At 51.3% G+C, this 23,965-nt stretch overlaps 2 protein-coding genes across 3 annotated transcripts in view; one reads left to right on the top strand and one right to left on the bottom strand.

Moving 5' to 3' along the window:
* Window positions 1-23,913, bottom strand: part of LOC139048660 (uncharacterized) — a 384,154-nt gene extending 360,241 nt beyond the window's left edge. The window contains exon 1 of the mRNA XM_070523144.1: window positions 23,617-23,913. The gene's annotated coding sequence lies outside the window, so the exon portion shown is untranslated. The remainder of the gene's footprint in view (window positions 1-23,616) is intronic.
* The window catches only part of LOC139048658 (MIF4G domain-containing protein-like), a 154,743-nt gene that overhangs the window by 60,821 nt on the left and 69,957 nt on the right, over window positions 1-23,965 (top strand). The window lies entirely within an intron of this gene.

Raw genomic sequence — 23,965 nt, 5'->3', positions numbered from 1 at the left:
CATTGAGCGTCGTCACAGCAGTTTTTATACACTCGGTCCTCCCGCGATACAAGGTGACGCGAACGTTCGTTTACTCATTGTCAACTTGCCGCCGCCTCGCAGAACAGTTTACGCACACAAAGCACACACATTCCGATGTCCGGCGCCGACGTCAGAGGGGCGCCGTTCCGGGAAACTCGGAGCCAATGGTGGGTAGCTCGTTGTCTTGCGTCCCGGTCGGGGCGTGGGAAGCAACAAAAAACGGCTTTCCCGCGGCAGCTCGTTCACGCGTAGCAGATCAGGTCCGCGCTGGAGAGCTCGGGCACAATAGTTTGCCCGCCGAACTCGTTTCGTCACAACGGCGATGGGGCTGGAGGAATGGCGGCGGTGTCAGCACAAAGCCCGCTTCATCGAACGCATCTTAGCTGAAGCGACGGAGAGTGGGGGATGCGTGTCTTGTTCCCCGGTCGTAACTGGGTGACAATCTTGCATTGCAGCTCGTCATTCTTAACGTCTACTGATGCCTCTTCCCACGTGCCGTTCGAGACGCAAGACAATGGGCTACCGGCCGCGCTGCGGGGGTCAGCTCCGAGTTCTACGAAGTCCGTGTGACGTCGGTTCCGGACCGTGAACTTGTGTGTGTGTGTGTGTGTGTGTGTGTGTGTGTGTGTGTGTGTGTGTGTGCGCGCCGTCCCGCGGAGAGGCGGCTTGTTTTCGATGACTGGACGAACGTTTCCGTCACCTTGGAATCGAGGGGGGACCGAGTGTTTATAAACCGCTGTTGTGCGGATGCTCGAGACACTTTCTCAAGCAGTCATGTCAGACCGATGTACTTTTCTCGCAGTCATGCTAGACTGATGAACTGCATGTAGGTACTGTAAATAAACCCATATTCCTCGTTCTCGATGAGAAGCAGTCCTTCCCTTCATCAACGTCCTCAGCGGGGATAAGTTGGACGACGGCATGGGCCAGCTACCTTCTAATTCATGCCCGACTCCAACCTTGACAACTGATTACGAGCGATGGGATTGAGCCCCCATCCTGACACCCCCTGCGCCGACTCCGAACACGCTTACGGAGCCGATTCCGACATACGCCGGCTCGCGCGAAGCGCGGTGTTGACTAGCGTAGTCAAGCGTAGTGAAGCTTTTCGCTTCAAAAAGTGGGAGACAAGTCTCCCTCTCCTCCTCGGCGCCCACGGTGGAACAAGAGCGACGCGGAAGTGATTCCGAGTGTCGTCACGAGGGACGAGCGGCGCCTCGTCGGACGGTCGAGAAGCCGATGTGCGCGGAGGCCGACATTTCTGCCGTAGGGGGTCGCCCGTTTGGGTGGCTGCTCTCGCGCTCGTTTGCGAGTTAGCGGCGCCGTCTGCGAAGAGCAGCAAATGGCCCCGCGACGGATGGGGAAAGGGAGCAGCGAGGCACGCCGGCGGCGAGATTCGGTTAACGCCCGGATGATACGGCGTTGGCGACGGTGCGCCACGTTCTTCCTTTCTTTCCCTACCGCGCCGCGAGCCTACGCGCCGTTTAGGCGATCGCGAAGAGGGGGGGGGGGAAGGGGGTGATGTTTCTGCCATTTGCCACCGAGGGCTACGCTTGGGGGCCATCTCCTCCTCTAATTAAGTAACGGGCACGCACTCGCTCTGTGCCTTAATGACCTCGCAGCGTCGGTCTGTGCGAGAAGGTCTAATCTGGCGCGCACGAGGAAGGATGAAGCAAAACACAGAGCGACCGTTAATAAGAGATGTGAAAGAACGGCGAGAACTTTCTTGCGGAAATTTAGCGATTTTCGCGAGGCACCAATCGATGAACAAACTCCAATTCCCTCCAACGAGTAGCTGCGCAAATGCTGGGTCCGTAGAATCGTCGTTAAAAGGACACTAAAGAGCAAAATAATTTTAGCTGTACCGAAAATGTGAAACAAAGATTTCGAGTAGCGTTTTTTTAATTAGCTCTGGAAGAATTATAGAGAAATATATATGGTGCGGAACAATCACAGTCCTTTTGGGTCCCTCCTTCGCTGCTCTACTAAGTTAAGCGCCAATACCGGCTCGTATTGTTATTTGGGAGACTGCATAAGGATGCTTGGCCGCCAGTCCCATACACCCGCGTAGAGCGCAGGTCGCGCTGCGGTTCTAGACTTACTGCGCCCACCGCGGAAGGTTAGAAACACACCCATATAAGCACAGCAAAGAAGTGGCTACGCCAGGCGGCTCGACTGATGACTGTACAAGCGTCATTCAAAGCACGCGGAATTGTTCTCCACTTCCGACCGCGTTTCCTCTACTTCCTTTTTAAATAAAAAGAAGTTGATCCATAAATGTTTTCGCAAACGAAGGTTAAATTTGTTAATTTTCGGTTTTCATTCCTGTCTGGCTGTTGCCTCTGCTCTCTCTCTTCGTAGATCGCAATTTCTCAACTCCTTGCCACTGTTTCCAGTTGCCAATTTTACACGAAAAGTGCTGTACAATTAGGGAAAAACCAAACGTGGTAATGGGTGACAGTCATATTGCTTATGGGTTTAACAGTAATTGCAGGGTCTGATGATGGACGCTGTTTCGGCTGATTTTATTGTCCACCTTATCTAGCCCATATCGCGGCTACATGGTTCCGAGGACCTGCCAACGTCGCGGCGAGCCGTCACTCGAGGAAATAATGAAGCAAAAGGAAAAGTTAAACGCGACTGGCGTTTTGTCCGGCCGCAACTCGTTCCTCGAGCATACAGACCAACCGACTACGAACCAAATCCCTTTCCCGGTCCCCGGATCAGTCTAAACAAAGAAGATTGAACTAACGAAGCAACAGCGATGCTCGTGACCGTTCAACAGATGGTGACAACTGCACGGATCTCGAGTTAATCGCGCGGGCACCGCATCGATCAGAAAACTGGCCTTCACACCCCAGGAGAGGCGGATGGCTACCCGCATCCAAAAGGAGTGAAAAAAGCAACAAGATGTCGACCGCAGAGTAGCCGTCAAGTCTGAACATTGATTTGGCGGCGCTTTAGGAATGTGTCTCAGGATTGGTGGCGTCGGCGGGTAGGTGGCGGGGGGGGGGGGGGAGGCTATGCCGATTAATTTCGAGGGGGGGCACATAGCCAGGGGGCCAGGCCCCCCCCCCCTCCCCTGCTATGTGCTTGTGCAATCTATTCCAAAAGAACTAAAGACAGGACCTACCAGGAAGCTTTACTGATCACACGTACACACACACCACGCATTTAATGTTTGTCAAGTTTCACTGACGCATTTGCGCCGAAGTTTCGGCGCTACCTGAAGAGGAAGCTTTAGTTCGGACTCAACTCCAACGCGGCCTCTTCAAATACATGTAAAACGCAGAAATGTTTCTCTGAGATAGCCCCTGGACTGATTTTAATGAAATTTGCTGCATTTGAGAGCAAGTTAAATTCTAGTGAATGTTGGAAGCTGATTTTGGATTTTGGGCCTGAATTTTGTTAGTTTAAAAAATTCGAAAGCTTAACTGAGCACGAAGTTTACAATATTATAGCTCTGCATCAAGAACAGATATCGCGGTTCTGTGAACGGCATCCATTAGATAATTCGAAGCGGGCAAATTCGATATGTCGATTTGTATCTCACGTGAATTTGTTGCGTTGCGTACAAGGGTTCTGCGAAAGCTGTATTTCCGTGTAACTGCATTTTTTAGATTCATATGTAAGGTATCTATTTTCTCCGCTGTGGATGTAATATGAGGTGCAAATCACAGAATTGTGATATCGTTTTTCGTTACTGAGTTGTAAACTTGATCGTTTCGTTTTCTTACAATTTTAGATTTTTGCAAATTTTTAATCGATAATTGACGATCTAAATTAAACCAGCCGTCACTAGATCTTAAGTTTTTCTTCTAAATGCCAGAAACGTCGTCAAATTTGGTGCAGTGGTTGCCGAGAAAGACGAATTCTCCTTTTACGTGTATTTATATGAGAGCACACGAGCTAAAGCTTCCCCCTAATGGAACTTTGATGGCATTTCTTTTCTGTTCTTCTAAAGACACCGCGCGATAGTTTGGAAATACTTTATCAGCGTAAAGTGATATGGTGTTTCTCTTGAGTGCAACACGCCAGTTTAGCAGCATCTCGCGGCACTGCGCGAGGACTGCAAGGTTGCCGGTTTGTGTTTTCCTTCGTTTTGACTTTTGCGAATGCATTAGCAGACGACGCTGAAAGATGGTGCGGGGCCATCAAAGCAGTTGGCGGACGTGCTAGTTCAACGCCCCGGAATTCATTGTGCAAGGACACCCAGCGCGCCTTCGTGCCGTTGACGTGCGTTCCGCGTCGACCGAGTTCGCTTAATTGCAAATAGCAACGAAGTTTGGAGGCTAGAAATGCTTTTTGTTGTGGCTACGTTCCAACTTGGAAATAGTTCGGTGTCTTTCGACCGAATTTCGTGAAATTGTATATCAGCTCAGTTCAAAATAACAAGGAAAATAATTTACTCTTAGAAACAAACAAATCATGTACCTATAGAACTACTAACCACGTTTTTGAGAGATTAATTTGCTTTTGGTTTTTATTTGCAGCCCGTCGCGGCAGCATCACGTGCACGCGAGAGTAAACGCCGCTGACGCGCATCGAAGAACGCGCGGAGTGATACGTTTTGGTGGCCGCACTACTTGCGTAGCTTCCACCGCGTTGCGCCCGATGCATGACACGGAGCGTATGTGGTGGAGCCTGGATATCGTTTTGCCTCCCGCTGTTGGCACGAGCGTTAATTGTGCGCATGCCCTATGCTAGCATTCCTGCCGAGCTGCTTTGCGTATGCACTGGTCTGAGCGGTGCACGTGTAGTAAACGTCAAGCCAACGACGTTCGCTAACGTTTCACTGGGCGTTGACCGTCGGTACAGGTCTCGTTTCGTGCGCCACACAGGTGCGGCGCGTAGTTGCGATAGCAATTACACGAACACTTCAAGTGACTTTTCGCCGTCGCCGTCACGGTGACGCTATATATATTTAAATATATATATTCCATGTATATTTAGATATAGCATGGCATGACATATACATATATGACATTCGGTATATGAGGGTTATATTGCCAATTCCCATTCTATCACTGAACTTGTTCGTACCGAGTCTCGTATTGTAGACAAAATGATTCCTCAGAATTTTGAGGGTGGCAGCCCACAGGCAAATGTCGTGAAGCAAGGCATCGACAGCGCATGCCTTCTATCGTCAATCTTGCGAGTCTTGCATATCAAAAGTGCGAAACGATAAGAGATCGGGACACGAAAATGGTGTAATTTTATTAGCGCGGCGGTGCACTACTACCCCCGGGACACCCGCCGTGGTTGCTCAGTGGCTATGGTGTTGGGCTGCTGAGCACGAGGTCGCGGGATCGAATCCCGGCCACGGCGGCCGCATTTCGATGGGGGCGAAATGCGAAAACACCCGTGTGCTTAGATTTAGGTGCACGTTAAAGAACCCCAGGTGGTCAAAATTTCCGGAGTCCTCCACTACGGCGTGCCTCATAATCAGAAAGTGGTTTTGGCACGTAAAACCACAAATATTATTATTATTATTACCCCCGGGACCGGCACAGGACAGAGGCTTGAAACATACCCGATGCGGAAAAGTGGTGGGGAAGTCGCTAAGAGTGACGTTGGCTTTAATTAATAAACGTGCGTGAAATTGTCCTGTGGCAGGATTCAAACATAGAACCCCTAGCACAACAGCTCGTTTTCACTTAGCTCCCGTTTGCTTCAATTCAGTTACAGGAGTCCTACACTTCTATAGTAACACTCGAACATGCAGCTGTCGCATTCATTGCTTCGGTCGTGTGGCGAAACTGCGATATTTTTTCTGTACCACAACATTCCAGATTCAATATCGTATAGCTGATGTTTGGATCCGCGTTTTACTGCGCACGTAAAACCAGGGTGCTCTTGAGCCATTTTCCTCAGAAGAATGGTTTATGTTGTAGGCTTGCATCGGACGCACCTGTATTGCGGGTTGTCAGTACCCGCAACGCCGTGCACCAGAGCTTGCAGCAACAGTTTGGCAGAATAAACTTGCATTATGCATACAGCAGGTCGGTGAAAGAACTTGCCGGGACAGTTTGGGGGAAAATCTTACCCGGAGAGGAAGAAATCGCCGACAGGAATTAAAGAGACTGCTAGAAAAGACTGCTAAGGTTAATAGCATAGCTATTAACCTTCGGGTAGCTGGCCGAACTATGGAAGATACGTTTGAAAAAGCAGCTTACCGGCGAACATTTCGGCGCCTTATAGTTTGCCGGCGGAGATTATTAACCGGGCTTAACTGCGCACATCATCTGTGTAATATAATATATATGAGCGTCTGCGTGGCTCGCCGGCTGTGCTTGCCGGCACTCTTCCCCGGACTAGCTTCCACAGAGAAACTCTGCTTACGGGCGCACGATTACGAACGGAGATTGCAGACTGCTAAGCGAGCTCGAAGCCCAGCTTGCCAGCCGAACTCTACCTATTGCGTCAATTGAGGGTGCGCCTTCTGTGGGAGGAAACGAATATTGCTGCACGCTGCAACTTAGCTTGTATTCGACTTTCTTTCGGTAGCTTGTCGTCGCAATTTTAATGAGGTCACTCGATGGCAGTCTTTTCATCGCTTCCTTGAAATACTTGTCCACGCCTGTTGCCCAGATGCACACGCGCACGCTCCCTTCTCACTAAAGGCGTCGCAGTGAATCGGTTGTGTGCTTCAACCAAGCTTCCTTGCAGTATATGTGATGACAGTCTGTCACAGTCTGTGACGTACAGTCGAGTGCAGAGAGCGTCTATGTTGGCGGTGAAGCTCGCCTCCTGAAATTGCGCCGTCTATGTTCACAAAGGTAAATTCCTTCCCTACGTTCTGCCATACGGGAGCTGGAGGATCGCGTGACGCATTTTTTTTTTTGTGTGTGTGCGCTGCGCAGAGCACTTCCGCTGACGGTCTCGCGCGCGAGCTGCTGCGATTGTCTCGTTCCGCGCAGCGCGCGATTTTGCGCGCTGTGCGAGAGAACACCTGACTAGCGGTACAGGTCGGTGCTGCACGAATACAGGGGCAGACACAAGCGCGTCGCAGACCATGATTCCGCGCTGCAATACGGTATACAATGGCGTAGTTTCGGTGTCAGCGCGTGCGTCTGCACGACTTGAGTAGAAGACGAAACGGAAGTGGATCTCTCTTGCTTTTAAAACATTAAAAAAAAAACATTTAGATGTTCGGTTTGCAGGGTCTGTTATTTCTGTAAACTTTAATTTGTCTATTTAAGCAACAGAGCAAACAAATAACTGCTGTTGCCTTGAATCATGGAGGAAGAAAAAAAAATTGGAGGACGCTTAAGCTTCGCCTTCAAGAGTGGAACGCGACAGCGTTCCCGTCGACCCGCCAAGGGGTGTAAGACAGTGGGCTACGACGCTCACCGCGTATCGGACGCGGTGAGCGTCGAGCAGCGCTGCGTTCGGCGCGGCAACGAAACGTGCCCCTGAGCAAGCGACGCACGCCTGAGCCTTAGAAACAGCTAGTTTCTAAGGCAACACCGCATTCACTAGAGACGCTTTTGTACAGCTTTGAAGCACCGAACTCGTGCTTGAGTGGTAGGGACGTATTCTGAAACGTTCGCCGCGGCGAACTTTTCGCACTGGCCACGCCTCCGCCGTAGCGGCGCGCGCTGAATGGCTGCTTTGACAAAACCGGAAATTCAGGTGGCGCAAGTGAATTTCCGGTTTTGTCAAAGCAGCCATTCAGCGAGCGCCGCTACGGCGGAGGCGTGGCCAGTGCGAAAAGTTCGCCGCGGCGAACGTTTCAGAATACGTCCCGTAGTCTCCGTCTCACACTCCGGAGACCCTGGTTCGATTCCCACCCAGCCCATGTTGCAAGTTGTTTTTTATTCATGAAGTGCCTGCTGGGATTTATCGCTCACGGCCAACGCCGACGACACCGATGCCGACGACACCGGCTTTTCTGCGACACGAGCTCCTTAACGCTGTCGCGTTAAAAAAAGATAGGAAGCAGCATGCCGCAACGCGATTGACGGCAAACCTGTCGGCGCAACCCGTGATCGCACGTCAAAGTGCGTGGTTGGTGTTGTCGCTTGAACTTCGCCTTTAAATTTGGGACCCGATAGCATTCGAAGAACCCCGACTGCTTCTCACGCTTCCCGGTAACTGCAGCGTATGTAACCGTAATGTTTCCCGTGAAACGCTGGCGGCCAACCCTGTGCAGGAAGGCACAGGGTTGTGGTAGAAACGCGGCCTCTTGCGTGTGCCGCGATGCGGCGGAGGCGAGCGCCACCTGGAGGTGTTGCAAGGAACCGGGCGCGCCGCTCCGTGGCCTCCCAGATATTCGCGCGCCGGCACGCGCAAATCGCAGACGCCGCGGCCGGTGTATGAATGATAGAAACGCCGGAAAACCGGTTTGAGTTTTCGCATAACAGAATTATATTTTCTAGCATATTCAAATTACAATCCTATGCTATAATGTCCGTAGGTTGTCTGCAATTCGTGCTTTACGATTTTTTCTGGGTATTTTAGCTTGAGAGATTTAATTCAGGAACTTCCTTGCACCACATGGAGGGCCTGGGTATGTGTGGTTTGAAATTAGGTTTTGCCGAAACGACGTCCGGCGCTGGATGCCGGACGTCGACGCGGGATGCCGACGCCGGATTTTGTGTGACGCGGGGCGAAAACTGTTGGGAACCAAGCGTCTCGGCCAGTCTCGATTCTTGCTCCGTCATCTCGACGCAGGAGTAGTGGTTTCGCAGTGACTATGGTGTTGGGCTGCTGAACACGAGGTCGCGGGATCGAAGCCCGGCCACGGCGGCCGCACCTCGATGGGGGCGAAATGCGAAAACACCCGTGTACTTAGATTTAGGTGCACGTTAAAGAACCCCATGTCGTCTAAATTTCCGGAGTCCTCCACTACGACGTGCCTCATAATCAGAAAGTGGCTTTGGCACGTGAAACCCCGTAATTTAATTAATTTAATCGACGCAAGAGTGCGCGTGTTGGGTCACAACTGTGGCTTCAGGAGCGTTCGCTCGCCAGGGCTGGCTGCGTTACGTAATGCTCCATCCTATATTTGTCCTTCCTCCGTGCCTTCACACAATTCTCGGTCACGTGACACTATGAGCGACGTCAGAGCAGTGCCATGTGCATACGCAGGAGCACTTGAGCGCCACACGTCGACTCTCCGGCTGGGAGCGGGGCGCCTGCGGGGAGGAGTGCAAACGGCGTTCGGTTTGAAATTTCCGCTGCCGCGCGTGCTAGGGTTGCACAGTATACTCGGCGGGCAGGATTGTGAGCGCGCATTGTTTGCGCTGCGCTTGTCGGCCCGAAGTGGCCAGACCTGGCGAGGGACCCCTCGAGGGTGTTGCGAGTGATGAGGCGGGTGTGCACTTTCTTTTTTGCAATGCCCTTTTATTCTCGTACGCTCCCGGCACGAGGTCTACTTGACTGATTGTTCATTACGGATTATAGATGACGAATGTTGCAAAATGGTTGTTAGGCGAGATTGTTGGTACTAATCTATACGGTGTTACGTTTCGGCTATGACGCGCGGTGTAGCCGGCGCGGATTCAACGGACGGCGGGGCTTCGTTCAAAGCGGCGGACATTTTGACCCGTTCGGAGCGGCCGCGACGCATCCCCGCCGAGCGCGTCCCGGCATGTTCAGTGCCACGTGTCTTTGTGTGTGCGTGTGTGTGTGTGCCCACGCTTGTCAAAGCGCGGCAGCCGGGGAGAGGAGCTCCCCCAGTGTGAAGCGAGGAGGTCTGACCGGCGCCAGCCCGGCTGATGCGTCACCTCCTTGTCCCAACGTGTCTCTCAGTCCGTCCGTCGCCGCTGTCACGTGGTGTCGTCCCGTGACCTTCCTTCTTGCCCGCGACGCCAAGAGTATAAGAGCAGCTGCCCCCGGACGCCAGGAGAGAGGCTCCGATTTCTTCTGTTGAGTAACGTGCTCTCCCGTCTCTCTACTTCGGTCGACCTGACCGCCCGCTCTTTGCGATGCTAGAATAAACAAGTTGTTCTGTTAGCAGTCGCCTCATGCTTTGCTGGGACCTTCGGATGCTTCCAGTGTGCCCCAGGCCGCCAGGCCAACGCTACCCTTGGGGCTTGCGACCCATTTGCAACAACGGGCGCCAACAGTCCGGTTGCAACAACGGGTGTCAGCACTGAGGTTCCAAAAGCCGGTGCCATCGGTGGGATTCCAATAGCTGGTGCCATCGGTGCGGTTCAAACATCTGGTGGCAGCGGTGGGATCCCAACAGCCGGTGCCATCGGTGCGGATCAAACAGCTGGTTGCCAGCGGTGAGATCGCGACAACGGAGGCCAGCAGCGAAGATATGCGGTTGACTGTATGCTGAGCAGCACAACGACCATCCGGGAGCAGTGCAACGAGCCCTGTGTGATGACTGGTTGCCTGCAGCGGAACGACTGCGCTGAATTCTTGGCTGCGAGGTTTGGTGAGTGCGGGACTTTCTTCTTCTGAGTTTTGCCAGGATTTTGTTAGTGTCAGAAACAGAGCTGGTAATTGTGGTTGTCGTTGCTGCCGGGTTAGTTTGCGGCAAGGCAATAGTAGGCAGTAGAGAAAGCAGCATTCAGAGCAGCCATGGATTTGAAGTCGTTGCGCAAACCGAAATTGTTGGAGCTTGCAAGAGAGTTGGGTCTGGATGTCTCAGACAAACTCAGAAAACCAGAACTGCTAAGGGCTATTCTTGAGTTAGGAGCTGAGGATGACGAGCTGTCGGAATGCCTTGAGACCATTGAGGAGAGGGAGACGGCAAAAAGACAGGAGCGCGAACTTAGAGAACGAAAAGAGAAAGATGAGCTTGAACGAAAAGAACGAAAAGAGAAAGAAAAAGAAGAGCGCGATCACGCTTTGGAAATGAAGCGTCTCGAGGTAGAGATGGAACGCGCTCGTAATGGAAGTCAGGCACACGGTGCAGGAGAACGAGTATTGTTTAAAATGACTGACCTGATGCGGCCGTTTAAGCTTGGAGAGGACATTGGTTTGTTCCTGGTTAACTTTGAGCGAACGTGCGAGAAGCAGGGGTTCTCTCGGGAAACGTGGCCACAGCGCTTGCTCACTTTGTTACCCAGCGAGGCGGCCGACGTAGTCGCTCGCTTGGAGAGAGAGGAGGCAGAGGATTTCGACAAAGTGAAATCGAGTCTGCTAAAAAAGTACAGGCTGTCAGCGGAGGCGTTCCGTCGCAAGTTTCGAGAAAATGAGAAGGGCAAAAGTGAGTCATATACAGAGTTTGCCTACAGGCTAATGTCAAACATGCAGGAGTGGCTCAAAGAAGAGAAAGCGTTTGGTGACCACGAGAAAGTTCAGCAGTGTTTCGGGCTAGAACAGTTTTATAGTCGGTTACCTGAGAACGTGCGGTACTGGGTCTTGGATAGGCCAGACGTTAGTACGGTGGCTAGAGCCGCTGAGCTAGCCGAAGAGTTTGTGACGCGTCGGGCTCGCGGAGCTAAGGACGGTCAAAAGGGTGAATTTGGCTCCAAGTTTGAGAGGCCGAAGTTCACGCCCATGAGAGCAAAGGGGGACACACGTAGTGCGGACGCGAGTGAAAGCAGTCCGACCGAACGTAAGGAGACGGCGGCAGCCGAAGCCGAACGCAGAAAGCGGTTGGAGGTGAGGCAAGCGCGCGTGTGTTATACGTGCCAGAAGCCGGGTCACTTTTCGGCGCAGTGTCCGGAAACAAAAACAAAAGTCGTGTTTTTGTCATTATGCAGCACTGACGAGAACATGAAGCTTCTCGAGCCTTACATGCGAGACCTCCTCGTGAACGGGAAAGAGTGCCGAGTGCTGCGCGATTCCGCAGCTACGATGGATGTAGTTCACCCCTCTTACGTAGAACCCGATATGTTCACGGGCGAGTGCGCATGGATCAAGCAAGCCGTGGAAGCTCACAGCGTGTGTCTGCCCGTAGCAAAAGTGCTTATTGAAGGTCCTTTCGGAGCACTTGAGACGGAGGCGGCAGTGTCATCTATGCTGCCCCCCCCCCCCCCCCCCCCCCCCAGTACCCGTACCTATTTTCGAACAGGTCCGATCACCTCCTGCGCGAGAAGGGGCTTTTGTTTGGTGAGGCTAGCGTTCAGGCCTTAACCAGATCGAAGGTTCGGGAGCTCGCTGCAAAGGCGGTAGTTGCGGGGCCGACGTTGTCGAACGATGAGAAAGGGTCAGAGGCGCAGCAAGCTGATATTCAGAGCACGCCCGAACTGAATAAAATTGAGCCTGTAGCGTTAAAGGCACCAGATACTGGAGAGGAAATGCCCGATGCGGGAAAGCTAGAAGAGCTATCTGCAGATTTGCTCATCGCGCCTACGTCAGACGGACTTAATAGGTTGCTAAAAGTCAGCCGGTCGGCTTTGATAGCCGAGCAAAAGAAGGATGGCAGCCTAGAAAACATACGCTGCATTGTCAAGGAAGGTATCGCCAAGAAAAATGCTCGCTTTGTGGAAAGAGGTGGGGTCCTGTACCGGAAGTATGTAGACCGCAGGGGAGTGGAGTTCGATCAGCTGATCGTGCCTCAGTGCTACCGTCAGGATCTGTTGCGCTTGTCTCATGGGGGTTCGTGGTCCGGACACCTAGGAGTTAAGAAAACTAAGGACCGTCTCTTGCAAGAGTACTATTGGCCAGGGTGTTTTCGGGACGCAGACCACTTTGTGAAGACATGCGACACCTGTCAGCGGGTCGGCAAACCAGGGGACAAATCGAGGGCGCCGTTGAAGTTGGTACCTATCATTACGGAGCCTTTTAGACGGCTCGTTATTGATACAGTGGGACCTCTGCCTGTAACAGCCACGGGGTACAGACACATTTTGACTGTGATCTGCCCAGCGACAAAGTTCCCTGAAGCAGTGCCGCTTAAAGAACTCAGCTCAGTTGAGATAGTCAGTGCACTACTGTCCATATTTGCGCGAGTTGGTTTTCCTGCGGAAATCCAGTCAGATCAGGGCACAGTGTTTACTAGCGCTTTGACGACAGCCTTTCTCGAAAGGTGCGGGGTAAAGCTGTTACACAGCTCAGTGCACAACCCCCAGTCGAATTCCGTTGAGAAGCTCCACTCCGTCATGAAGCGCGTGTTGAGAGCATTGTGGTTTGCACAACAAACTGACTGGGAGCTGTTTCTGCCTGGGGTGATGTTTGCCTTGAGGAGCGCGCCGCATGCGGCTACGGGGTTTTCGCCAGCTGAGGTAGTGTACGTTCGCTCGCTGCGATATCCGCTTCGCATGCTTCGAGACGGATCACTGCCCTCTCCAATGGCTGCAGACAATCTCTTTCACAAATGGCCGCCTCCTGCACTGGAGCCTCGCTTTGCAACAATAGTCCTTTCAGGTGCGTTACAAAAAGGGGAGTCTCAACGGTAACGCCGATGGCTTAAGTCGAAGCCCCTAACGTGGGAATCAGCCTCAAAATTGTTTGTTATTGATGTTTTTCTTCCTGAGGCAGGATTTTTAACATATTGCTTTTGTGTAGTGTTTCAAAGTGATGATGTGCTTTCTAGTGCAATTTTCCGATTTGTGGACGCGTTCTGAGTGCTGCTAGACTACTGTAAGGAACTAGGCAGTAGTATAAAAGGGGAAAGAGCCTGGCATGGCTTAGTGAGGTTTGTGCCGTGCTCGCTGACTGAGCGGCTGAGTTTCGGCGTAGTTCTAACGCTTGCTAGGAACGAGAGAAAAATGAGAACTCTCCCGAAGTCACTTTGCAGTGTCCTGTGTGAACCTGAACGTGAGAACGAGGCCTTCTCGGTGCGCTGCGCTCAAGAAACGCCGAGGGACGACCGACGTCGGTTATGAGCATCATCGAGCGACATCCCTCCGGACAGCGGATGCAGTCCCCTGACCATCGGGATCTCCTTCCCCCGGCGGGGCGGTCTGTTACGTTTCGCCTATGACGCGCGGTGTAGCCGGCGCGGATTCAACGGACGGCGGGGCTTCGTTCAAAGCGGCGGACATTTTGGCCCGTTCGGAGCGGCCGCGACGCATCCCCGCCGAGCGCGTCCCGGCATGTTCAGTGCCACGTGTCTTTGTGTGTGCGTGTGTGTGTGTGCCCACGCTTGTCAAAGCGCGGCAGCCGGGGAGAGGAGCTCCCCCAGTGTGAAGCGAGGAGGTCTGACCGGCGCCAGCCCGGCTGATGCGTCACCTCCTTGTCCCAACGTGTCTCTCAGTCCGTCCGTCGCCGCTGTCACGTGGTGTCGTCCCGTGACCTTCCTTCTTGCCCGCGACGCCAAGAGTATAAGAGCAGCTGCCCCCGGACGCCAGGAGAGAGGCTCCGATTTCTTCTGTTGAGTAATGTGCTCTCCCGTCTCTCTACTTCGGTCGACCTGACCGCCCGCTCTTTGCGATGCTAGAATAAACAAGTTGTTCTGTTAGCAGTCGCCTCATGCTTTGCTGGGACCTTCGGATGCTTCCAGTGTGCCCCAGGCCGCCAGGCCAACGCTACCCTTGGGGCTTGCGACCCATTTGCAACAACGGGTGTCAGCACTGAGGTTCCAACAGCCGGTGCCATCGGTGGGATTCCAATAGCTGGTGCCATCGGTGCGGTTCAAACATCTGGTGGCAGCGGTGGGATTCCAACAGCCGGTGCCATCGGTGCGGATCAAACAACGGTAAACGGCGCAATCACGGGTCTAAAACAGGAGGAACAGACGACTCGGATGCTGTCGTACGTCTTCAGTATACAGGGTTTCGTGTCGTGGACTAAATTTTTAAAATATGCGAATGCCACGTAACTGCAAGACAGAGCCAAGGTGGTGATGTTTGGCGTCGCTTGGGCATGCTCAAATTATTCTTTCGCATTCCGCCTCCACAACGTTCATTCGTTCACTGAATGAGTCAGTGAATGAATCGCCATGGTTGAGAGAGAGAGAGAGAGAGAGAGATAGAGGATGTATAGAAAGACAGGGAGGTTAACCAGAGGTAATTCTGTTTGGCTACCCTGCAAGGGGCGAACGAGTATAGGGATAAATTGAGACTATTGAGGTATAAGGCATTCGCCACCAAACGCATGTAATTAAAATATCTTGCAATTTAGAAGAGACACAAAAGTGCAAACTGTCAGCTTGTTCACATTCTAACATACACAATGCAGCAAACGGTCTTCTGGTGTTCACAGGCATTGTCGCAAACATTTTACAAGGTCTTATGGGATTCGCCGTGTTCTTACTCTGACGCAGCGCGTTCTTTTTTTTTTTTTTAATCTGCGTTTTACTGAAATCTTTCCATCAGTGCGTATTGTACTCTGGCACCGGGCGTACGTTTCTAGTGCCGTTTTCGTCGAGCGAATTCCGCCCCTCGAATTCGACGAGTGGTCGCGGTTGGGCGCTGAACAAAGGCTCTGGCTCTGGCTCTGTGCCAGCACTTTCCTCGTAGTACGTCGCCCCCCCCCCCCTTTCCCCCCGGTAATCTCCTTTTTGCCCCTATCGAGCGCAATCTGCGGAGTCTGCTACTCAGAAACAAAACTGACCACACGCAAAATGAAAGGTGCAGCGTCTCTGTTTGGCTTTGTTGTCGTATATTGTAGCAAACTGCGATTCCAATTTGCATTCCTATATATATATATATATATATATATATATATATATATATATATATATATATATATATATATATATATATATATATATATATATATATATAATATGAGAGAGAGAGAGATCGTGAAATGCCACGGTACGAGGTCTATACGAGCGCTACATACGCGAATTATCATCGCATCTTCCGAGCTCTACAAATGCGTAACATCTGGGGTCGAGCGGCCGCGCGTCCTGGGAGGATTATTTCCACCCCACCCCCCTTTCCCCCACCCGATTTATTCCTTTTCAGCAACGTCGGATTAATTACGTAGGGCGGACTGTTTTGTCTTAGTCTTAGCGTTTTGCTGCTTCGTTATCTGCTCTTTCCATTGATTCACTGCTATCTCATTCATCTTGTTTCTAGTCCGGCCAAAGGAGTTGGGGGGAAGCGAAAAAAGTCCGGCCTTCTTTCTATTCCGGGTATGTGGACGAGCGGAGCTTCTTTGTCTTCGCTCGCCCCTATCCTCGCCGTTCTCGGCATTTTCTTTGATTAACAGTCGTCGCTTTCACGTCGGGAGGAAACGAGTAGTCGAAGGAAGCTCGCCTGGGATCCATGTGGAGGAACCACTGAAAGTGCTTTGGTCTTAGACCCTTGTCTCTCCTTTGGGTTGTCTCCCGATTCTTTTCTTCTTGATTTCCTTCGACTTACTGCAGACGCCTTTGTTGTAGCCATATGAGTCGGCAAGAAAGAGCCGAAGAAAGTGGACCCTTTCCACCCTTTTTTTTCAACTGTGCCCAAAGATTAAACATGGTGGTGGATAGAGGAGGGAAGCCATGCTTTTACGCTCTGTCCTGTTTTCTCCTCTTTCTCGCGTGCATGCTTGGACCCCGTGCTGCCGGTCGTGTATAGTTTGTCGCGAGAGTTCAGCAGAGCGGATGGCGCAGGGAAGCCCGGAGGAACTCTCCGGCACTCGGTCTCGCCAAATCCGTGCAGTGCAGTCGAAGCTGCTGATCGCGCAAGCGAATCAAGAGCGGACACGGGGAAGAGGACTCGAACTCTTACCTACTGACAACCCTGACACGCAAGCAAAGTACTTGGACGGAAATCATTTTCTTTTTTTTACCCCGAAGAACGCCGTGCCAAAACTATTACCCCGCTCGCACGCGGTAAGACAGGATCTCATTTACATAGCCTCCGAGATCGGATGGCGCGCGCGCTGCCCGATCGCGGAGGCCACGCTTTTAGGAACTCTAATGTTCTCTATAAACGATGTACCAGGAAAGGCGCTGCTTCTTTGGACGGAAGATGACGGAACTTTGACAGTATTGTTCATCTCGTCCGTCATACGTTAAAGACTTGCCGCAGCATTGGACGATACATTTAGCTTGGCGTTTCGCGAAGGCTCCCATTTCATTGCGTCTTCGTCCTTGGTCCTGCTTCGCAGCGCACTGTTCCACCATGGTGTTTGATACATGGAATACCCATCTCCTCGTTGCTCGCTGGCTAAGGCGGTCCGCAGCTTCGCGCGTGCTGCACGGATTTCGGGGGAGAGTGAGCCCTACGAGCGAGGGGGGGGGGGGGGGGCTCGGCGAGCGTCCGCAAGGCCGCGCCTCCCGCCGCACCCTCCTTTCCCGCTGCGTCCGCGATCCTTGCACGGTTCGGCTGCAGAGCGCTGCGCCCTCGGCGGGGATCAATAGCGTCGCGCCGCTGCGGCACGGGTCGTGTGCACAGGCACCGCCTCTTGTCCCGAGGACGGCGCTCATCGGGGACGTTTGGGAGCCGTCGCACTTTGAGGGTCGGCTGGTGCACAGGGTTTCCCGCAGGAAAAAAAAAAAGATTTCTAGGCGATTCTTTGGAGCTACCATCTCTCAGCGTGCAGAATCTTTTAGCTGGCTGCCAGAAACCGAGAAGCTTTTGTTGATGCGTTCCCATTAGGAGTCTCAAAGTACTGTGTGTGTGTGTGTGTCTGTGTAAAGAAGAAGAAACGGAACCGAAGGGCCCTATCTTTATTAGTCATGTCATAAGAAGAACAACAAATACACCAGTGAGAGTATCAGGGAAATTACTTGTACTTATTAAATGAATTAAATAAACGATAAAGCAATGGAAATGAAAGTGGATAAAGGAACAACTGGGCGCAGGTGGGATACGAATCCACGTCTTCGGATGACGCGGACGATGCTCATTTCTTTAATTCAATTAATAAGTACAAGTAATTCCCACTATGCTGTCCTTGGTCTCCTTGTTTGCTGGTTTACTATATATGTATACATAGATATATATCTGTGGGATTTCAAAGAGGGGCGACGTAATGCTAACGCCTTTGTTTGGAATGTACCGCTAAATCGTCACTGTTCGCTTTTTTTCTTTTGGCAGCTCCTTGGTGATCTTAATACATGCTCGTGACTGCGAAGTACACATTCACTGCCTTGAGAATGACTTCCACACCTAGACTAGCGCCACCTGCACAAATTTTCAACGAGTTACAAAAAAAAACCCTTCATCACATGTAATTAAGAGGGCAGTATTCACGCGCAAGGTCATTCTTTGAGCTTTCTCTGTCTGATCATTAGGCGTCCACTAACTCAGAAGTAATACGCGACAAACGGAACGAGATAATTTAATCAGCCGATAGTACTTATACCTAGGCGGGATCGAATGTATCTTGGTAATCTATGTATATTAAGAAAATAATACAATGTTTGCGTGTGTTCTGAAGCCTCCTTGATTTTCTGAATTATGACGTCGGTGTGACGCATATAACTGAATACTTGACGCGCTGTAATTCATATCAAATGTTCCCCACGTTGTCGCGCCGCCCATTGTAAGAGTTGGGGTCTCGCATGTGAAAAGGCGTAGCGGGCCCATGCAGTCGTCCGACTTATCCACGCTAAGGACGTTGTCGAAGGGAGGAGCGTGTTCTAATCGAGAACGATGGGTACTGTGTTTATTTACAATATCTACATGAAGAGTGGAGGACGTTACGCCTCATCAGTCTAGCACGACTGAATTGAAGCAGACCGAGGAGCCGAAAAAGTTCGCTCAGGGAGCTATGTCCTCCCTTGGTCCCTAGGCCAGGGAAATCTGCCGCCCCACCTTCGCACAGTCGGAGCGTCCAGAGTCGTCCCACGTTGAGAGTTCACGCAATCGCTCCCGCACCTTTGTTCACCGAACACACAGAGAGACACGGAAGACGGGGTTTGCCACGCTTCACTCAAGCTGGCGCGTCTCCGGGATGACCCCGCAGTTTAGCTGGGGCGTCTGTCAAACGACCGCGGCGGTCATCGGATTCCGCGGGGGAACGCCGTAGCACACGCTTTCCCAGGAGTTTCTTGATCCCGTTGGTCCGTGACGGCGACAGTGGACCGACAAGCAACGCTCGATCCGCCAGACGTGTCTAGCCTTGCTGGCGCCGACGGTCTTTCCGAAGGGGACGCATTGTTAGCTTCACGAAGTGATTCATCGCAGTGGGGCAGGAGAGGCTAGAAGATCACGGCCCCCGTTGGCAGATCGTAACACCATGCGGATATACAGCCATGCACAAAGCTGCCATAGCAGTTAATCTTTTATAACAACTACTTGCCTGTTTTTTTCCCCCACTTAGTTATCCTGTTTGCGCGCATTTCAACTCCCTCATGTATTTGTTGTATTACAGTTGCGGTATTGCAGCGCGATCTTGTATTATTGTATTATATTATTGATATAATTGATATATATATATATATATATATATATATAAGCATTAATTCGTCCTACTACTATACTCCGTTTCATACATCAGGTGCAACGCTGCGGAAGCTACGAAAGTAGTGCGGTCTCCAAATTGTATCGTTCATCGCGTTCCGTCTATGCTTCGCCGGACGCCAGCGGCGCTTGCTCGTGCAGAGTAAAGATGCATTGTATCTCCTTAAGACTGCAAAATTGTCAGTTATTTGTGTTTTACTTTTCATAATATAACCCCATTTTTCGAATATTCTTGTTTTAACAAATTTACTCTTAGCCCCCCTCCCCCCCCACCCCGATGCAATACCCGATTCTTGCCCCTTAGGGTAATTACATGAAGTGAAATGAAATAATGCATGTTCGGCCTATACAACACCGTAGATGTCGACGTACCAATGGCGAACGCGCGGGCAACACTTCGCCTCAAATACGACGGAAGACGAGCCCAGTGCGGTTGCCATTCAAGAAACCCATCGGTGTAAATATAAGCACAAAAAACGGGTACATGACGTCAGTGAATCGCCAATTTGGGCCCGTTCATGCATATACACTTAAGCAAGCAAACCGCTTTTATGCAGGACAAGGACATATAACGGAAGGAGGTATCGGGAACGAAGAATGCGCCAGGATTTTGAAGCATTCTAAACTCGGTGAATCCTGCGTCAGTGAGTCCTCCGGCCGTACCGGTGCTAGAAAGAGTTGTCACAGATTGAGTGTGATTGGTAAATGTGTCCTGCTCTTTTGCACTTGGTGATAGCCGCGTATATCGTGTATATGTCCTATCACTACGATTAAACATTACGGTTTCTATAGGCATCACTCGTGTGTTGTATCGTCTCGCCTTGTCCTGTTCTGAAGCGTCTGTTTCTTCACCAAATCAAGTGTACCCGAAGAACGCATGTATGCCCTGTTTGCTCGCAGCGAACAGGTGGGCGTGTTCATGAAGGCGCTGACCAATGGTGTGACCGCGATTTTTTCGCATCTTACCGGATACTGGCTTCACCGTGCCACCATTTCTTTTTCTCACAGACAACCAGACTGCAGCCTCAGAGACGCCCATTTACTTGTAGCCCTTCTCAGGCCTGGACCTCTCGGTTCCTTTCGCATTTTTCGTGACTCGTGAGCGTCGTCTGCATTGTGCGCTGACCGGCTTCGTTAGCCACGTGCACCCGGCAGTGGTAAACCTGCTTTGACGAAGCGAGAGGCAGCAAGAAAATCTCGCTTTGAAGCCTTTGCAGCTTGAGTCATGCAGTGGGATTCGGGGCACTCTTGCAGCGTCGCGTCTGACCCATTTTCTTTCTTTGCGCCTCTTTTTGTTTTTGTTTTCCGACGGGAAGCGAGAAGCAGACGAGGGCCGTCTGCTGCTACACGTCGTCTGCTTCGCCAATGTCGAGAAGGAGCGTCTTCTGCGCGAAGGACGGCCTTATTTTAGCCGCTGACCCTTTGACGGTCCGCCCCATTTTGGGACGGCCGGCAGATCGTGTCGGACGTGGCTGCGGTCTCTTATTGTTGGGCATTTGGCGCGTATACAACTGCAGCGGTGTTGCGATGGCGTTTGCCCGCAGTCGCATTATGGCCGCTCGACCTCCTTGCGTCGTCGCTAAATTGCTCCCTCAGAGGTCTCCTTCGGCTATGCGTCGTTTCCACTTCTTGACGGGTCCTAAAAACTGCCGGGGCAAGAAGGCAACAGGACGCTGACCTCGAATACGGCCACCGTTCTTTCTTGAGCAGGTCGGCAGTGCGTACTGCTTTCTATATTCTGCTTTCGCTTTGCGCACATCTGACAAGGTTCAAAGACGAATCGCATCGCATCTCTGGGCAAGTGAGGTGACCGTACACTGGCACAAGCGCGGCGTGTTATGCCACGTTCGGGGAATGCCCCTTGAACGTCATCTTGTACTGACGTTGGACGCGGGTAGTGTTAGTGTACTTCGATAAAATCCTGGCTAATCTCTAGACTGGCTTGCTCAGGTTGTTGTAAACTTTAGTTGAATGAAGATCATCAGAACCGATGTGTTTTGATATATATTGTCAGCATCGAAAGCGAGATACGCTAAGGAAGGCTGTGTGTGTGGTTCCACACACATAATTTCCCGCAGGTTACTCCAGTGCGTGCTTTTGTGCACCTAGCATGGGAAGGAAGGGGAGTGCACTGATTTGCATAAGCTTTGTGTCTTTTGCTTCATATAAGTTCTGGTGACGTCATTTATTACGCGTTCTTTTTCTATATTTTCAAGCAGTCGCAGTTTTATAAGCCGGGCAAAGGCAATAAACGTTTGCACGCTTGAATAAATATTGCGAACTGTTCTATTCGTAACACGTTGTTTTGTGGAAAACGATCAGTTTGCAACAAAGGCGCAATGCCGTTCAAGGCAAGGAGTTCAAGCGAACCTGTACTTTTCATCCTGATATTTCTTTTTTTCTCTTCTGGGGTTTTCTACGTGCCAGAACCACGATATCATTGACAGTCCGTAGTGGGGAAACCCGGGATTAGTTTTGACCACCCGGCTGATGATATTGCCTTGCTTAGTAACTCAAGGGGCCAACTGCAATGCATGCTCACTGACCTGGAGAGGCAAAGCCGAAGGGTGGGTCTAAAAATTAATCTACATAAAACTAAAGTAATGTTTAATAGTCTCGGAAGAGAACAGCAGTTTACGATAGGTAGTGAGGCATTGGAAGTGGTAAGGGAATACATCTACTTATGACTGTGGATCCGGATCATGAGACTGAAATAATCAGAAGAATAAGAATGGGCTGGGGCGCGTTTGGCAGGCATTCTCAGATCATGAACAGCATGTTGCCATTATCCCTGAAGAGAAAAGTTTATAACAGCTGCGTCTTACCAGTACTCACGTACGGGGCGGAAACCTGGAGGCTTACGAAAAGGGTTCTACTCAAATTGAGGACGACGCAACGAACTATGGAAAGAAGAATGATAGGTGTAACGTTAAGGGATAAGAAAAGAGCAGATTGGGTAAGGGAACAAACGCGAGTTAATGATATCTTAGTTGAAATCAAGAAAAAGAAATGGGCATGCGCAGGACATGCAATGAGGAGGGAAGATAACCGATGGTCATCGAGAGTTACGGCATGGATTCCAAGGGAAGGGAAGCGTAGCATAGGGCGGCAGAAGGTTAGGTGGGCGGATGAGATGAAGACGTTTGCAGGGACTACATGGCCACAATTAGTGCATGACCGAGGTAGTTGGAGAAGTATGGGAGAGGCCTTTGCCCTGCAGTGGGCTTAACCAGGCTGATGATGATGATGACCCGGCGTTCGTTAACTTGCACGTTAATCTAAGTACTCGACCGTGTACTTAATTGCCCGCCTCCATGGAAATGTGGCCACGGGGACCGTGATCGAACCGACGGCTTGGAGCTATCTCTGCCACTGCAGGATATATACCGCGGCGCGCGTGCTCCAATCGCCCGTGCATGGCTGAACTGCCGTGCTCTCAGCTCCCGTGTGTGGGCCCCTCGAGTACTTGTTCGTACGAAGCTCTGTGGTTCCGCAAGCAGGCAATCTGGTGCACGCTTTGTGCGATGAAAAAAAAGAGGGCTGGATGGCGCGTTGCTCACCATGCGAAAAAAAGCGAGAGGCTTGTGAATTCAATGTGCAAGCCTCGTTCTCGCATATGTAGTATATGCCCTGTGCGTCTGTGATTTCGCCAGAGGCGTTCCGCGATGCCTGTATACCTTCCTGTTTTCATTTTCCGTCCAGAGCACACGAAGGGGCTCTGCAAGATAGGCGCCGTGTTCTTTGTAGCGTACTGGCATCACTCGTGAACATTTCTTGCGTTGCAGACGGTGTGCGTTGTTCGAACCAAGTTTTGTTCAATAACAGGTTCGCGGCGCTTTAGGTGGTTCCTGAAAACAAATGAAAAATTGATGTATAGCGTAGTTTGCAGGTCCCCTTATGTGTCGGTCCTTTTGTACGTTACTTTTCTGTGCTGCTCTGTTCTGTTCTGCACCCAACAACTCAGTATAGCTTTGAATTAAGGACAGCGTGAGATGTAGAAACTGCGTCAAGTTGGGCCAAATCGACGGGAACTCGGAACGAATTCGCACTCGGAAAGTTGCGTAAGTTGAGGGCATCAAAGAAAAAAAAAAAACGATAGCTGATGTTACAGCACAACGTTGAAATTATCGGTGGACTGTAGTGTTCTAGCATAAAACGAAGAATAGAACGAATTTTTGAGATGCACTCATGTACGGTTACGCTGTCTTTTGTTCTTTCATTTTTTTATGCGAAGCATATTACGAGGGCTCAACCCAGCTCCTCAGGCGCGGCGGTGACCATGAAATCACGTGACACCGTGACGTCACGACAGAGGAGAAGTGGCTTTGGCTCAACTCTTGCAAGACGGGCTGGGTGGGAATCGAACCAGGGTCTCCGGAGTGTGGGACGGAGACGCTACCACTGAGCCACGAGTACAACGCTTCAAAGCGGTACAAAAGCGCCTCTAGTGAATGCGGTGTTGCCTTAGAAACGCGCTGTTTCTAAGGCGTGCGTCTCTTGCTCAGGCGCACATTTCGTTGCCGCGCCGAACGCTGCTTTGCTCGACGCTCACCGCGTCCAATGCGGGGCGCGTAGTCGCTGCCCTGTAGCCCATTGTCTTACACCCCTTGGCGGGTCGACGGGAACGCTGTCGCGTTCCACTCTTGAAGGCGAAGAAGTAATGCATGAGTTGTTTCTTCGTCTAGCCGAACCAAATATAGCCAAGCAACAGCAGTTCACCAGGCTAAACAGTGGTTCAACAACTAAAA

This window comes from Dermacentor albipictus, chromosome 8, assembly GCF_038994185.2.
Source record: "Dermacentor albipictus isolate Rhodes 1998 colony chromosome 8, USDA_Dalb.pri_finalv2, whole genome shotgun sequence".
NCBI lineage: Eukaryota > Metazoa > Arthropoda > Arachnida > Ixodida > Ixodidae > Dermacentor > Dermacentor albipictus.
Note: the sequence above shows the minus strand (reverse complement) of the source record. Positions and strands in the feature narration are given on the sequence as shown.